A 16,564-nucleotide genomic window follows, 5' to 3' on the forward strand; every position below is an offset into this window, starting at 1 on the left:
CTGAGATCTCTGAAACTACAAGAGATAGAATTTTGGAATTAGGCATGCATATTCCATAGATTATTACGCAGTGCAAGTTTATTTCAGCAATGTACCACGCCCACTCTAACGCCCACATATCGCGCTCACAGTTTTGATACTAGAAACACAAACGTAACTGAAATGTATTGGTCTCGTCAATACCTATCGATTGACCTATAAAAATTGTTCACGCCCACCGTAACGCCCACAAACCTCCCAAGCAATTTTTCCTTTTTGTCTGCCCTCTATCTCTCTAATAAATTAATCTTCCTAATTCAATTATCTAATTCCGGTTATGTTAATGTAAACTTTAAATTTCTGAAAAACAATGGTTGTGGCGCGGGAGGGGTCTACTCGCTCTTTGAATTACCCCTCTCTCCATTCTGACCTGCAGTGCATTCACATAAAGGAAAAAGAAAGAGACGTACCCAGTGTTGAAAAGCACTAAAACGAATTTAGTGCACGTAACAGCGTCATGTTTTCCCGTTATTCCACGATTAACTCTCGCATAGCGAAACCCGTGCGCCTAATGCAACTTTTTTGCGAATCTTCGAAGCGCATTCCAATTTTAAAGCGTTTATCCTAACATTTTATCTTAACTTTTATCAATTTTCAATATAAAAGCTGAGTAACGGGTATCTGATAGTCGAGACTCTCGACAATAGCGTTCTGTCTTGTTTGATCTAAAGCAGTGGTGCCCATGGCCTGATTCGCGAGTCTGGGAGTCCTATGCCGGCGCTCTGTCACGACCGTTTACGGTCGTTATCATTAAGATAATTTAATATTTACATAGTGATTACAGTTCCGTAACCGTGCAACTATCTTTGTTATTAAGCAACAATTTTCTTTAAATTATTTTACAGCATCACTTCACCTTCCTAACGTTAATTTAAAGGTTTTTAGTATTTTTGCTAAGAATTATAATAGTAATAAAAAAAATATTACGATTTCGCCTAAAAAGGTAGGAAATAAAAAACGCAAAAAAAATTTAAGAAAAAAAAATTGTTTTTGACTGACAAGAAAAAATTTGTTTTCTTAACAAAAGGATGGACCACGCCCATCTTTCTTGTTTAATTCCTTTACATTTTATTTACTTAATTCAAAAAACACAACTTTTATGTGTTGCTTCGTTTTTAAGTTATTTCTTTATTTATTATCATTTTTTTTATTACACTTTATTGTATTTGTATGGGCACCACTGATCTAAAGTATACATTTTTAAACATTATTTGTGATAAACCCTTTATACATTTCTTAAGGTGCTACAAAGGGTTTTGTGCCAAAAATAAACTTAATTTTTTTGTTATGTGTATGTATATCCAGAAGGCATGAAAATGAATTTCTTATTGCGATCATTTTCATATTTATCTTATTTTTCATTCATAGTATTCAACAATTTATTCACCTGTTGAACACGTTTGGGCGCAAATGTTAATAAGGTAATACATGTTTGCCGTTAGAGCGAAGAGTCTCCACCCGCCTTAACCCTCCTCTTCAACTTATTCACCATTTTAGCCCCCCGCCTACTGACTTTGAGCCCCATGTGCAGCGTAGCGTTTCCCTCTCTCTCTGAACCTTGCTTTCCCGCCACGGTTATTTAACCATGAAGGCGGATGAGTATGGGATTGTGGGGAAAAGGGTGGGGTGTTTTTGACAGGGGGTTTGTACGATGAGTACATTCGCTGAGTCATCACCAAGTGAAGAGTGTAGCACGCACCGCTCTTGCCTAAAATCATCCAACCGTCAAAGTGTCGACGAACAGGTGCCTTAGCTCCAGGGATGATTAAATATGGGGCTGTGGGAGAAATGTGGCGTGGATTCAGGAGCGGTTATATGATTCCCAGTGTTTTCACATCACCATAAAGGTAATATCCTGTAAAACTGTAAATTTTAGTTTTAACAGAAAATGTAGTTTTCCATATTACATATCAATTAACAAGAAAAGAAGCAAACTTCGGCCAGCCGAAGAGTATAGATCTTTCCTGTAAAAAGAAGAGAGTACGCTATAGTCCAGTGTCTCGACTATCGTATGCCCGTTAATCAGTCAATTTATAAACTAATGGTTCGACTTAACCAACTTTTTGCACGTCAATGGATACTAACAATTTACACTAAAAATCTTCATAAATGTGGACGGCACAAACTTTTGAGAATTTTTGGCGTCAGATTGAGCGTCGCATTCGGCTGAAGTCAAGTGCCTCGACTATCATATACCCGTTACTTTGTTTCAAGTAAAACAGAAGCTACCTTTTGCAAGCCGAAGTTTCTATACCCTTGCAGGTCGTTCCCGTGGGAGCATTGTATACACAGAGCTTTCAGATTTTTAGAAATCTATACTAATTATACAAATTTTAAGATAATGTTCCATTTCAATTTACTACCGTGTATATTTCGAAAACGAAATATAACGGTCTGTGTATTATTTTGACATTAATTGCTCGATCGTTCCTATGGCAGCTATGTATATGATGGAGTCGTCCGATTCGATTTAAATTTTAGTCGAGTCCTAAAATATTAAAAGAATGATATTTTGAATGTATGGGATCAATAAGATCAATTTTATTTTACACTGAAAGAAGATCTTCAAATATGTGGGCGCCAGACAGACTTTAGCGTCATGGGAGCTTGTGGGCGCTAGAGTAGGCGTGGCACTTTGCAGAGACAAACTTGCACTGCGCAGGATCTGTAGAATCTACATGCTTAATCCCAACTTTGTTGCTTTAATAGTTTTCGAGATCACAGTGTTCATACGGACATACGGACATGGCTAGATCGACTCGGTCAAGAATATATATTTTATACTTTATAGGGTCGAAAACACTTCCTTCTGGCTGTTACATACTTTTCGACAATTATATGATCGCAAACTTTTCCTTCTGCCTGTTACATAATATCCGACGAATATAATATTCCCTTTACTCTACGAGTAACGGGTGTAAAAATGTGAGCGGCAGAGCGATAGATTTCCCAAACCCCGCCTATCGTTAAAATCTTGAAGTTCTAAAATTTTTAGATGGGTTGATGGATAATAATAATCGAAACGGTCTCATCTAATTTTAAAAATGTGTGCGCAAGAAAAACCTAAGGTTTGTAGCACACTTGGATATTGCGAAATGGCGCTGAGTGAGAAGCTAAGGAATCTAAATCTAGTATCCCAACTCTCTAGCTTTAAAGCTTCACACGGACAGGCGGACAAACAGATAGACGGACATGGCTAGATCGACTCGGCTACTAGGTCGGAAACGCTTTCCTCTACCTGTTAAAAACGTTTCCCCCAATGCAATATACCCTTTTACTCTACGTTTTACGGGTATAAAAACGTCCAATTGTGGTGATTTGAGTATGGCGCACGTTGCTGATATAGATGTTGCCGCAGCTATTTGCGTTGCCGTTGTTGATGGTGGCAAGCGGAAGTAGAAAACGCTGACCGCCTAATCGCTGCTCCATCAAAATTGTAGCGACTATACCTACATATGTACATATATACACGCAGGTGCACTGCCCCCAGCAATGTGTTGCTGCCATTACAATACAATTTTTTATTGTTCTTGTTTGTAGCTACCGCTCGTAATATCTATTACTCGCCACGGTCATTCTTTTTTCCGTATGACGCCGATGATGAGGACTGTTTCTTCCGCGTCAGTTCCAGCTGAATGCGTCTCTTCCACTCCCGCTTGCAATTCTTTTTTATTTGATATTATTAAACATCTTTCATTCCGTTTTCATTTCTATTTCCACACTTTCTGCTTAGTTTTTGGCAAAATGATTTAATCATACCCGCAATACTTTAAACCATAAGAAGGGAAAAACACGGGCAAAAGGCTTACAAAAAGACGGAATAATAAGAATCGTCATCGGAAATTCAACAAGCACAGCATTATCCTGTATTGAAAATAAGCGACGAAAGGAACAAGCGTAAAGCGAAAATTAACCTGGTCACTACAGGACTTTTCCAACTTAATTGCTTAAGTTTTTTTAAAATGTATTACATTTATTTATATTTATTATACCCGTTACTCTTAGAGTAAAAGGGTATACTAGATTCGTCGGAAAGTATGTAACAGGCAGAAGGAAGCGTTTCCGACCCCATAAATCTTGATCAGGATCACTAGCCGAGTCGATCTAGCCATGTCCGTCTGTCCGGATGAACGCTGAGATCTTGGAAACTATGAGAGCTAGGCTATTGAGATTTGGCGAGCAGATTAGATTCCGCAGCCTTGTACGCAGCGCAAGTTTGTTATGCGAATATGCCACGCCCACTCTAACGCCCACAAACCGCCCAAGCCTGTGGCGCCCACAATTTTTATGCTAGATTAAAAATTTTAACTGAAATGTATTGGTCTCGTCAATGCCTATCGATTAATCCAAAAATTTGCCACGCCTACCCTAACGCCCACAATGCTTAAATCTGTCTTCCGCCGGTAGGTGGCTCATTTAAATCTCGCTTTGCTGCTTGCATATCTCTATTTCCCTTTGGTCCCTTTAGCTGAGTAACGGGTATCTGATAGTCGAGGTACTCGACTATAGCGTTCTTCCTTGTTTTTTTTATAAAAAACTTCTTGTATATGTTGGGTATAGCGACGATCGATTTGTTTTTTGAGGTTACTTTGTGAAAATCATATTTTTATACCCGTTTCCGTTGAGTAAAAGGGTATACTAGATTCGTCGGAAAGTATGTAACAGGCAGAAGGAAGCGTTTCCGACCCCATAAAGGATATATATTCTTGATCAGGATCACTAGCCGAGTCGATCTAGCCTTAAGACTAAGTATTTAATGAGTTAAATTGCCAATTCGATGCATTGCGCCCATTTAACTATTATATTGGTCAATTTGACCAACAAGTTTTTCTGTGTGTAGGTTTTACCTGAATTTTTTTGAACTCCCTCGTTTCCCCATGTTATGTTTGAAAATAGCAAGTGTGAAAGCATATGTTTTTACAATGCTATCATTGTGTCCCAGGCCCGAAAAAGCCTAACATTTAGCCCTAGGGCTTTTTTGCGGCGGATGTTGAATGTTGCATCAGAGGCGTGGTCACAGAAGGAAGCGGGAGGCGTGTCAGGTTGTCGGCGGACCGTGGGTGTACGTTGAGGGAATGCAATGCTTTTTCATTGCAAGTTTTGGGATCCACGCAAAATGAAAACGCGTGTTTGGCAGCGACTTCATGTTGCTGATACTCTTGGTGTTCCTGCTTTTGTTAGTGCTGTGGCTGCTGCAGCATTGCCTGTTGTTGCTGTCGTGTCGTTGATGTAGCTGCTGTAATTGTTGGCGTCCGTTACAGCTGTTTGCGGTGGCCGGGCAATGTTTTGGTGAAAAATTCCCATTTTGCTTTTGCGATTTTTATTCCGCACTTCTTTACTTTATTTATTTTAATATTTTTGGTACTTTTTTATGTTATATCTTGTTTATGCTAGCATGTTACCGCAGCGTTGTTAAGGTTTCAGTTGTTTCTGCAGCTTTTGTAGTTTATTATGCAATACGTAGCTTTTCCAGGGGTTTTCGTTTTACGACAGCAAAAATAGCACTTTAAACAAATAAACACGACAAGCCAATGAGGTGATTAACAGGAATGTTAAATTTAAAATGCATATTTTAACCATTTAACAGGATTAAAATTTAACTCTAAGAACTTTTTATTTATCTCAAAAACTAGCAGTAATCATTGATAATACTGCATGTCCATTTTCTGTTTTGCAAATACCCAAAAACAAAGAAAATTAAAATAGCGAAAAGTATTTGTTAATGGTGATTACATATATACCGTGCTTTGTCGACGTCTTGTTTTCAATCGGTCAATACTGCTTTCGAAGTTGGTCTTTTTAGTAGCTTTCACTCGATTTATGCTCAGTTTGGATTGCCATTTCGCACCATTTTCGCACTCTATTGAATTTACTAATTATTTATTTTGTTTGGTAGAGCTTTTAAATGAATGGTCCGATATTAATAGTTATTTTTACATTCGTTTACATTTTTACAAAATATTAAACAATATGGACTCTAGACGGGCTTAAGCGTTATAGGCATTAGAGTGGGCGTGGTACCCTGCTAAAACAAACAATCAATTATTGAAAGAAGCTTTTATTGTGCGCACTATGTCGCGTCGTGAACGTGTCGCGTGGCCTCCAGACCGTGCGACTCAAAACAGCCGGACTATTTGTGGGGTTTGTGAAGTCAGTTGTATACGCAGATAAGCCCGAGACGATTAACGTCTTGAAAGCGAATATTCGACCACTATTGCTACCGCAAGTGCTCGAAAATTTTGGTCTCTCGACTGGAATTTATTTCATAGAAAACATAATGGCAAACCCTTATCTTTACAATAAAGCTTATTTCATGCGCACAACATTAAATTCAACCCTTTTATTTGTTTTTGAAAACCACACGTTAAAACAAGGAAGAACGCTGTAGTCGAGTACCTCGACTATCAGATACCCGTTACTCAGCTAAAGGGACCAAAGGGAAATGGAGATATGCAAGCAGCAAAGCGAGATTGAAATGCACCACCTACCGGCGGTAGACAAATTTTAGCGTTATGGGCGTGGCAAATTTTTTTTTGGATCAATCGATAGGTATTAATAAGAACAATATATTTCAGTTAAAATTTTTATTCTAGCATCAAAACTGTAGGAGCCACAGTTTTGGGCGGTTTGCGGGCGTTAGAGTGGGCGTGGCACTCTGCTGAAACAAACTTGCGCTGCGCAGGAATCTCAGGAATCTGCATGCCTAATCCCAGTATTGTAGCTCTTATAGTTTCCGAGATCTCAGCGTTCATACGGACAGACGGATATGGCTAGATCGACTCGGCTAGTGATCCTGATCAAGAATATATATACTTTATTGGGTCGGGGCGCTTCCTCCTACCTGTTACATACTTTTCTCCGAATACAATGTATCCCTTTACTTTTCGAGTAACGGGTATAAAAACACAACCTTAAAATAATTGACATATTAATCGCTTAAAGTATAGACATTTCAAGACATCATTTGTGGATTTTTGATTTTTTTGATAACCAAAATACACAAAAAGACAAAAAAGTGGCAAACTTAAAATATTTCTCATCTTATATAATGACGTCATATAAGAAGGCGTTGATGTTTCTGGTGTGCACAGAGCATGACATGATCAATTAGTTGGTCACGCCAGTCGGAAGTTTGGCAACCCTTCTGAAAGATGAAACGCTCTAGAACGCCCTTTTTCCACAAAACGAAAAACAGAAAAAATGTTCCACGAACGCCTTTAACGCTATAGTCTGTCTAGCCCCCATATTTTTAAAGATTTTGTGAAAAAGTAAAAAAAACATTTTGATTTGGCTGTGCATTCTCATCTGAATGCTGAAAATGGATACAACCGAACACAAGAGTAAGCACTCAGAAAACAAACGAACCACAGTAGGCTCAAAAATGCATCATGTACGAAATGGGCTTATTTTTTTGTTTCAAGAACGTTATATTCTTAATGTGAGAACATTTTCGCGCGAAATCAAGATTGATATGTTCTTGATCCATGAATTTAATATGGTTTAATTAAGTACGATTTATTCTAAAAGCATGTCTGAATTATAAAAATAAAATAGAGAATTTAAAAAAATGTATAAAATTTGCTATAGAATGAACGATTTATTTTTATTTGTACAAATATAATCCGATTTATTCATAAATCAATTGCAAGCTATGAAATGAAATGTTCTCAATCCAACAACATTGTGTTGTTGTAATCCAATTTACAATACTTATTTTGTATAATCATACACTAAATTACTGATAAATGTATAGAGATTAGTAAATAAAAATGTGCCCTTTTACTTACGAAACAATTTAGTGAAAATCACTTACCTCTCCTAGGATTCGATCCCGCAACCGCACGCGCTGCAGGCGGATGACCTAATCGGTGAGCCACGCTCGCTCTAACGCGGCGATAACCATGACATACAGAAGTATTTTCAAGTTCATATTTTATTTCTGTACAATATTATTTTTTACTCAAGAATGTTTGCATACGAAATGGAAATATATTTTTAGATTTTTGTGTACTTATGTTAAGTGCAAATTCGTCTAGTTATAAGAACTAGACGAATAGGATATTAAACCTGATTTTTCTGAAATGAAGTACTTTTAGTGATCAATTTAAGAATTTTATTGCTTACCAAGAAAATATTTTTGATATCTTAGGCTTAGTAGCAATTGTACTTCTTTTGTGCCGTTTATTAAATAATGTTCTTAAATCAAGGACATTTTTGGATAATTTTGGGCTTCAGTCTGATTTATTCTAGTTTTAAGAACGCGCAGAATATTCATTATTTAAACAAACCCAAAAATAAAAATATACGGAAAAATTCACTCTGGCGACCACATTTTTATACCCTTGCAGAGGGTATTATGATTTCAGTCAGAAGTTTACAACGCAGTAAAGGAGACGTTTCCGACCCCATAAAGTATATATATTCTTGATCAGCATGACTAGACAAGTCGATCTAGCCATGTTCGTCTCTCAGTTTTAAAGCTATCAGGCTGAAACTTTCCCAAAAGTCTTAAATCTTTTGCAGGTAGTATATAAGTCGGTACCAGCCGGATCGGACAACTATATCCTATAGCTCCCATAGGAATAATCGAAAAAAAAAATTTATAAAAATTATATCTTTGGTGTTTTTTAACATATAACCTCCTACGCTTTAAAATTACATTTGTATACCCTTGCAGAGGGTATATTGATTTCAGTCAGAAGTTTGCAAAGCAGTGAAGGAGACGTTTCCGACCCCATAAAGTGTATATATTCTTGATCAGCATGACTAGACGAGTCGATCTAGCCATGTCTGTCTGTCCGTCTGTCCGTCCGTTTCCACGCAAACTAGTCTCTCAGTTTTAAAGCTATCGGGCTAAAACTTTCCCAAAAGTCTTATATCTTTTGCAGGTAGTATATAAGTCGGAACCAGCCGGATCGAACCACTATATCTTATAGCTCCCATAGGAATAATCGAAAATAAAATTTAAAAAAATTATATCTTTGGTGTTTTTTGTCATATAACCTCCAAAGCTTGGAAATAACATTTTTTAATTAGTTTTGAATTTTGAATAAAATTTTATCAAAATCGGGCTACTATATCATATGGCTGCCATAGGAACGATCGAAACGTTTGTGGAAAAATAATATGAAACAAATTATAGCTTCGGTGTTTTGCAACATATAACCTCCAACGCTTGCAAATAAAATTTTTTAATTAGTTCTGAATTTCGAATTTAATTTTATCAAAATCGAAAGACTATATCATATAGCTGCCATAGGAACGATCGGAAAATTGGTAGGAAAATAATATGAAACAAATTATAGCTTCGGTGTTTTTTAACATATAACCTCCTACGCTTGGAAATAACATTTTTTAAATAGTTCTGAATTTCGAATTTAATTTTATCAAAATCGGACGACTATATCATATAGCTGCCATAGGAACGATCGGAAAATTGGTAGGAAAATAATATGAAACAAATTATAGCTTCGGTGTTTTTTGACATATTATCCTATACTATTGGGAATATCATTTTTTGTGTTTTTAAATTTAATAATTATAGCTGCAAGGGTATATAAGCTTCGGCTTGCCGAAGCTAACTTTCTTTTTTGTTTAATTAGATCTGAAGAAGATTGAAGAATGTTAACAAAAAAACTAAGGCCATTGGGGCACTAATAGTAAACTGGTACCGGACGATGAAATGTTGAGAATACTAAATAATTTCTGTTGCGAGGTTAAATCTCCTCCAAGCTAAATGGAAGCCAACTCTCATTCTCATATAATTTTTAAGAGTTTTGGTTTAAACGTGCTTTTTAAAGTAATATCTTTGCTAATTTTATATATGAAATATTAAACAGTTGGAATTCTTTAACAATTGCAAAAACAGTATTTCTTGAAAACGTAATTTTTACAGGAGCTTATATTGTACTTTTAAAAATACAATATCTTTTTTTCAAAAGTCGACAAAGAATGAAAGAAGATGTAAGAGAATGATTCCACATTCAACTGACACATGACCGACTTAGATCTGCAAACAATGGGACCCAAAATTCGAAGCAATTGAAACAGCAACACCAGCCACTCACATTGTATTGTGCGAGTATATGCACTGGAAAATTATGTGAGAAATTTATTAAAATGGTTGCGACAGCGAAATGCAAGCAAGCAATTTGACAGTAGCCCTTGAGATACCCCCTTGGGCCCTCACCCCTGGTCGAAGTCACGCAAATGCTTGAGAATGCAGCGCGGTCAAAGTTTGCTGCAGCTGCAACAGTTGTTGCTGGTGTTGCAGTTGCTGCTTCTGCCGTTCTTGTTTGCTGTGTGTGTCATCTTCTGTAGAGGATTTCAATGAACTCATGGCGCCCTCAGCGTAAGGCGGAGTGGTGATGGTTTGACCACAAATGCTGACAGGCCGCCGATTCAAATGTGTAGTAAGAAAACTAGAAATGATTTTTATTAACTAACACCTTAAACAATATCTGTCTATACGGCGGCTTTGCCCTTCCGAAAATTTGTCAGTTTGCCCGCCATCCAAATCTGGCAGATTTTTAATGCCATATTTAAGCAATAGTTTATTCTTCTTTTTAAAGTAATCATTTCCATCCCATGGAAAAATCTTTTTCAAATATTAATATTTGTAGGTACTATTAATAGCTATATACGTTATTAAAATTCACTCTTACAATTAAAAATTATGTACATTTCTGAAAATCTTGTTTTAATGATAAATACTGAGAAAACTAGAGAACGAAAACAACAAGAGCAAAGCTGATTGTTTTTATACCGTCGGAAAGTATGTAACAGGCAGAAGAAAGCGTTTCCGACACCAAAAAGTATATATATTCTTGATCAGGATCACTAGCCGAGTCGATCTAGCCATGTCCGTCTGTCCGTATGAACGCTGGGATCTCGGAAACTATAAAAGCTACAAGCAGAGTGCCACGCCCACTCTAACGCCCACAAACCGCCCAAAACTGTGGCTCCTACAGTTTTGATGCTAGAATAAAAATATAAACTGAAATGGATTGTTCTCATCAATACCTATCGATTGACCCAAAAAAACCGCCCACAAACTTCAAAAAATCGTAAATATGAACGTGGATATCTCGGAAACTATCAAGGATAGAGAACTGGGATCTCAGACTAAGATGCCGTAGCCTTATACGCAGCGCAAGTTTGTTACGCGTATATGCCACGTCCACTCTAACGCCCACAAACCGCCCAAGCCTGTGGCGCCCACAATTTTTATGCTAGATACAAAATTTTATCTGAAATGTAATGGTCTCGCCAGTACTCCCTTTACTCGTAGAGTAAAAGGGTATACTAGATTCGTCGGAAAGTATGTAACAGGCAGAAGGAAGCGTTTCCGACCCCATAAAGTATATATATTCTTGATCAGGATCACTAGCCGAGTCGATCTAGCCATGTCCGTCTGTCCGTCTGTCCGGATGAACGCTGAGATCTTGGAAACTATGAGAGCTAGGCCATTGAGATTTGGCGTGCAGATTCCTGAGCTTCTTACGCAGCGCAAGTTTGTTTCAGTAGAGTGCCACGCCCACTATAACGCCCACAAGCCGCCCAAAACTGTGGCTCCTACAGTTTTGATGCTAGAATAAAAATTTTAACTGAACTGTTTTGGTCTCGTCAATACCTATCAATTGACCAAAAAACAAGTTTGCAACGCCCACCCTAACGCCCATAACGCTTAAATCTGTCTACCGCCGGTAGGTGGCGCATTTCAATCTCGCTTTGCTGCTTGCTTATCTCCATTTCCCTTTGGTCCCTTTAGCTGAGTAACGGGTATCTGATAGTCGAGGCACTCGACTATAGCGTTCTTCCTTGTTTTTTAGTTAAAATTTTCTTAAACCAAGAGCAGTTTTTTTTTATTTTAGTAAAAGCGCGCTCGGCCCACTATTGAGCACGAAAGTACTGAAATCGAGTCTGGTGTATAACGAGAACAAGATATAGCGAGTATCAGATACCCCTTACTCAGCTAGCCATCTTCAAAATAAATACACTTCTTACATTTTATCTACATTACATCCTACACGGTGCTCTTGCTAAATAATGGCGTAAAATCACAATTAAACAATTTTTGGCGTGCCGGTAGGTATTATTATTATATTATTATTATATCATTATCAAGCGAAATAAAATAAAATTTATTTTCAATTTTAATATCTGAAAATGTAGGCGCCACAGTTTTGGACGGTTTGTGTGCGTTAGAGTGGGCGTGGCATCTTGATGCAATAAACTTGCGCTGCGCAATAATTTATAGAAATACCATGCCTAATCCAAAAATTCTAGTTTTTACAGTTTCCGAGATCACAGCGTTTATACGGACGGACAGACAGACGGAAGTGTCTAGATCTATTTTATAGGGTCGGAAACGCTTTCCTCTACCTGATATATACTTTTGGACGAATCTTCCATACCTTTTACTCTACTAGTAACGGGTATAAAAAGTTCCCAAATTGTCATGAGCCCCGGTATCAAAACGTCCGCGGGCTTTATGACACCCTCAAAAGTGTCGCACCATTTTAAAGAAACAAAATGGTGACCTGCGCTGTAATTTAAAAATATATTGAAACAAAAGTTAATTTTCAACTATCTGTCTGCAGTACGGGTAGAGCAATAGAGAATTTTTTAAGCGCTGTTCCAGACTTTGGTAGCACTCAAAGCATATTTGAGCCTACATGGCAGAAGAACCGCGTCCCTTGGCCTTTTATATATTCCTATTTTGAATCAAAATAGAAACTTTACTCCTGATTTGTGCTTTCCCATTTAAGTAAGTCATTTTTTTGATTTATGCAACACTTAAACAATTCTTTTGAAAAAATTTTTGACAAACAGATCTCGTAATTCTTTTTTACATTTACTTTGAATACACTTTACAAATTTTAAGAAGTTAAACACGTTATTCAATTTTTTGAGTGGGCGTTATGACACTTTTAAAAGTGTAAAAGTGTAATAACGCCCGCGGGCGTATTGACACTGAGCATTATGACACGCACCATTTTACAAAATATAAAAAAATGTGGGCGCTAGAACAGTTTTTTGGGCTATGGGCGTTAGAGTGGGCGTGGCACCCTGCTGAAATAAGCTTGTGCTGCGCACGAACCTCTAGAATCTGCATGTAAAATCCCAATTTTCTAGCTGTCATAGTGATCAATGATCATCAAACCCATCTATATGCCAAAAATGGTTCAATAATCCAGCAAACAAAGTGTGCAATCTCGGAAAGAAACGATTCAATTTTTGCGATCGGAAGCGCTTAGTACGAGGAAAAACAGTACTCTAAAAGGGTAAACCAGTATTTCTCTCTTCAAAAAATTGTTGTTGAAAGTGAGTAAATTACATTCAATGTGAGACTCAAATAATTCTCTCTGTGTGCGTTTAAGAATTATGAACGCATCTCATAATTAGGATAATTAGCTAATATATTTTTCAAAGTGGATCAAGTAATAAAAGAAACAACGCCATCAGCATTGGAAGTTTTTAACTTTGAAGCGGTCAATGGTTTTTTGGTGCGAAGCACTTAATTTGATGCTGCTTATAATCAAGGTGTGCGGAAAACAGAGACTGGAATTCATTGGTGGCCAATATCCACTATCCAATGGCAACAGGCCAGTGGATCACGACCAAGCCTTCTGCGGACGTGAGCGGGCGAACTGGCTGCAGACATGTGACGGCAACTGCAGAAACAACAGTGATAAGCGCAAGCATAGAAAGTTTAATGACTCCAGTGAACTAAGCAACGCAGAACGACCTCTTCTTGGTCTAATCGGAATGGAAACACAAAACTACTTTGAGAAAAGTCGAAAAATCCAGAGAAGGTAAATAATGGGGGAAAACAATTTACGAGCCTGCATTATTCAGTGTGATACACTGCAAACATAGGATTTTCTTCAATGATAAAGTATATGCACCTAAAGCTTTACACTACAACAACTAAGATATTATTTGCAGTATTGAATTCGTTTTTTCACTTTGTTGAGTCAAAAACCGATAGAGATATAGAGAGTATACATACATTTCTTCAAAAAGAAGATTGCATCGCCATGTTTCTATAGATCGCTTTCATATGTCATCGTTGATAATAAATGTGCCTTAAGCCCCACTCCACTGCCTTTTGGCGCGCAGAGAACCGCCACATACGACTCATGTTTTTGGGTACCCCTGACATCGGAGCTGGTTTATTCCATCAGCTACAGACTATAGAATATAAGCGATGATGATGATGGTGTCTCCTTGACATTATCAATAAGTCTTAATTGAGCTTTAATCGTGTCTTGGACGCGGTTCTTTTCTTTCAGTCGGAGGAGTTCAAGACCTAAGCTGTGTCCGCAACTAAATATATACACAAATTGGGAAATATTAAAGGTGGAATTAACAAAGATTCGAAAATTGAGGAATGCTGTGCAATTGGAATCAGAGACTGGTATAATGTTGGATAATACTGCTCAATATATCAGCTTTTTATCAGTTTTAACCGTTTTTGTTAAAGGTTTTGGATGGCTTCTTAGAAATTGCAGGTATTACATTGCATTAATTAGAGAGATAGAAAGGAAATTTACCTAGAACAAGTCCATGCAAATTAATAACGGATATCATAAGTTTATTCGTCCAAAAATCTGTCTTGGTCCCGAATAAAATAGCTCGTTAAGTATCTGAGTGTGAATTCACTTAACGTTTTCTTTTTCTTACTTCCCGTGGTATTTTTGTAGTCGTTGAAGTTTTCATTGTTCATAAATTTTAACGGACTTATAATCATTATCATTTAAAAGTCTTCGTCGCCAACTCGTTGTGATTGTTGTTATTGCAGTTATTCCCCGTTTTTTGTTGCCAAAAGAAAACAAATAAAAGAATTGCGTTTAATTTAAACATTTTTTGCATACGAGCGAATTATGAACGGCAGTAAAAACAAGTCGAAAAAAAAACACAAAAATTAATAACAACGTCTGACGATTGCAACAGGCGCTAATTTGATTTTTGTTGCTGTTACGACGCCTCGGCAACTTGCAATATTGCAGCAATTGTTTTTGCCTCTGGGTTTTATTTTCGTATATTTATTTTTTTCGTTACCGTCTGGCAGTTACATTTAAACTTGTTTTTGGCACTTGGCGGCATTTCTCACTCGTTTTATTTTTATTATCTTTTTTTATTTGCTCTTCGCTGGCTTTCTTGATTACTCGCTTGATTTCTAGACAAGTTTTACCGCTGGGGCCCTAACCACCGAAACCCGACTGCCGGGTGCCTTATGCCGCCCGAATAGAAAACACGGATTCAATGTTTAATAGGAGAAATATAACATTTTTTCATGCCTCTGTGCAAATTTCTGTTCAGTTATTGAACCGCTTATGCTAGGCGTTTTGTAATTGCACTCATTGAAATTTTACCATAAAATCGCCCTAAAAACGAGGAAAATCGATGTAAAACGACGGACAATGTCGACTGGCTAACAAAATATGGGCAACATTTTCTAAAAAAAGGCTTGTATTGGTCTTACATTTAGGGCGATTTTTCCTTAATCTAGGTCGGTTTTTCTGTTTTCAAAGGTAAATACAGTATACATATGAAAAACGTGTTAAAAACTAACGGCGATATTTCTTAAAATGATGGTGACTTTCTTATTTGAATGGTAAATTGCCTTAAATAAAAGGCAATTGTTTCTTAAACGTGTTGTGTTTATATGTTTCAAAGGTAAAGCACCTTAAAAACAAGGGCAAGTGACCTAAAAATTAGAACAAATTTTTATCAAAAAATCGTGTTTGGACATGTTTGCTGGTTCTCGGCAAACATTTTCTGCGGGGTACTTTTCCTGGAATTTTTTAAGGATTATTTGACTCAGTGTCCTTTTTTATCATTTTAGAGGGTGAGAAGGCAAGGCAAGGTGATTATTCGGCCGCTCAACGCATGTTGGTAAAGCGCTATTTACTCTGCACTCTGCGGCTTTAATTTGGCTTTGCTTCTCTTGTTTAATTGCAGAATTACCCCAACACGCAGCAACCATAAGAAGTATTGGGCATCCTGTGAAAAGATTATCTGCCAGATTGGAAAGGACTTTTTTCATTGCCTCTCGCCAACTTCATATATCATTTGAATTTATGTGACCTGATTTAGGGTGAGTACTCGTTTAATGGCCAGATATATTAACGAATAGCAACAGACAGCTCCATTTTTTTAAGTGACCCTTTTGATTAAGTTTGGGTCAGTTCATCAAATTTCCATTCACAGGAAGTTAACTTTTTTGAAGACCCTTTATTATGTGAAAGCATATGCCTGTTATTTGAAATTGAAATAAAAATGGTCTTAATATAGTAATGTTTGTAAGTTAATATACCCGTTACTCGTAGAGTAAAAGAAAAAAATTCCGTAGCGTTGTACGCAGCGCAAGTTTATTACGCTTACAAACCGCCCAAGCCTGCAACGCATACAACTTTCATGCTAGAGTCAAAATTTTAACTGAAATGTATTAGTCTCCTCAATACCTATCGATTGACCCACATACCCATATATTGAGGTCGCGGGTAGGTAGCGCATT

At 37.2% G+C, this 16,564-nt stretch overlaps 2 protein-coding genes across 4 annotated transcripts in view; one reads left to right on the top strand and one right to left on the bottom strand.

Moving 5' to 3' along the window:
- The window catches only part of LOC119558262 (chaoptin), a 412,604-nt gene that overhangs the window by 77,255 nt on the left and 318,785 nt on the right, over positions 1-16,564 (bottom strand). The gene's annotated exons all lie outside the window — the stretch shown is intronic.
- The window catches only part of LOC119558263 (protein folded gastrulation), a 45,563-nt gene that overhangs the window by 5,925 nt on the left and 23,074 nt on the right, over positions 1-16,564 (top strand). The window contains exon 3 of the mRNA XM_037871613.1: positions 16,009-16,144. The gene's annotated coding sequence lies outside the window, so the exon portion shown is untranslated. The remainder of the gene's footprint in view (positions 1-16,008; positions 16,145-16,564) is intronic.

Source organism: Drosophila subpulchrella, chromosome X, assembly GCF_014743375.2.
Source record: "Drosophila subpulchrella strain 33 F10 #4 breed RU33 chromosome X, RU_Dsub_v1.1 Primary Assembly, whole genome shotgun sequence".
NCBI classification, from domain to species: domain Eukaryota; kingdom Metazoa; phylum Arthropoda; class Insecta; order Diptera; family Drosophilidae; genus Drosophila; species Drosophila subpulchrella.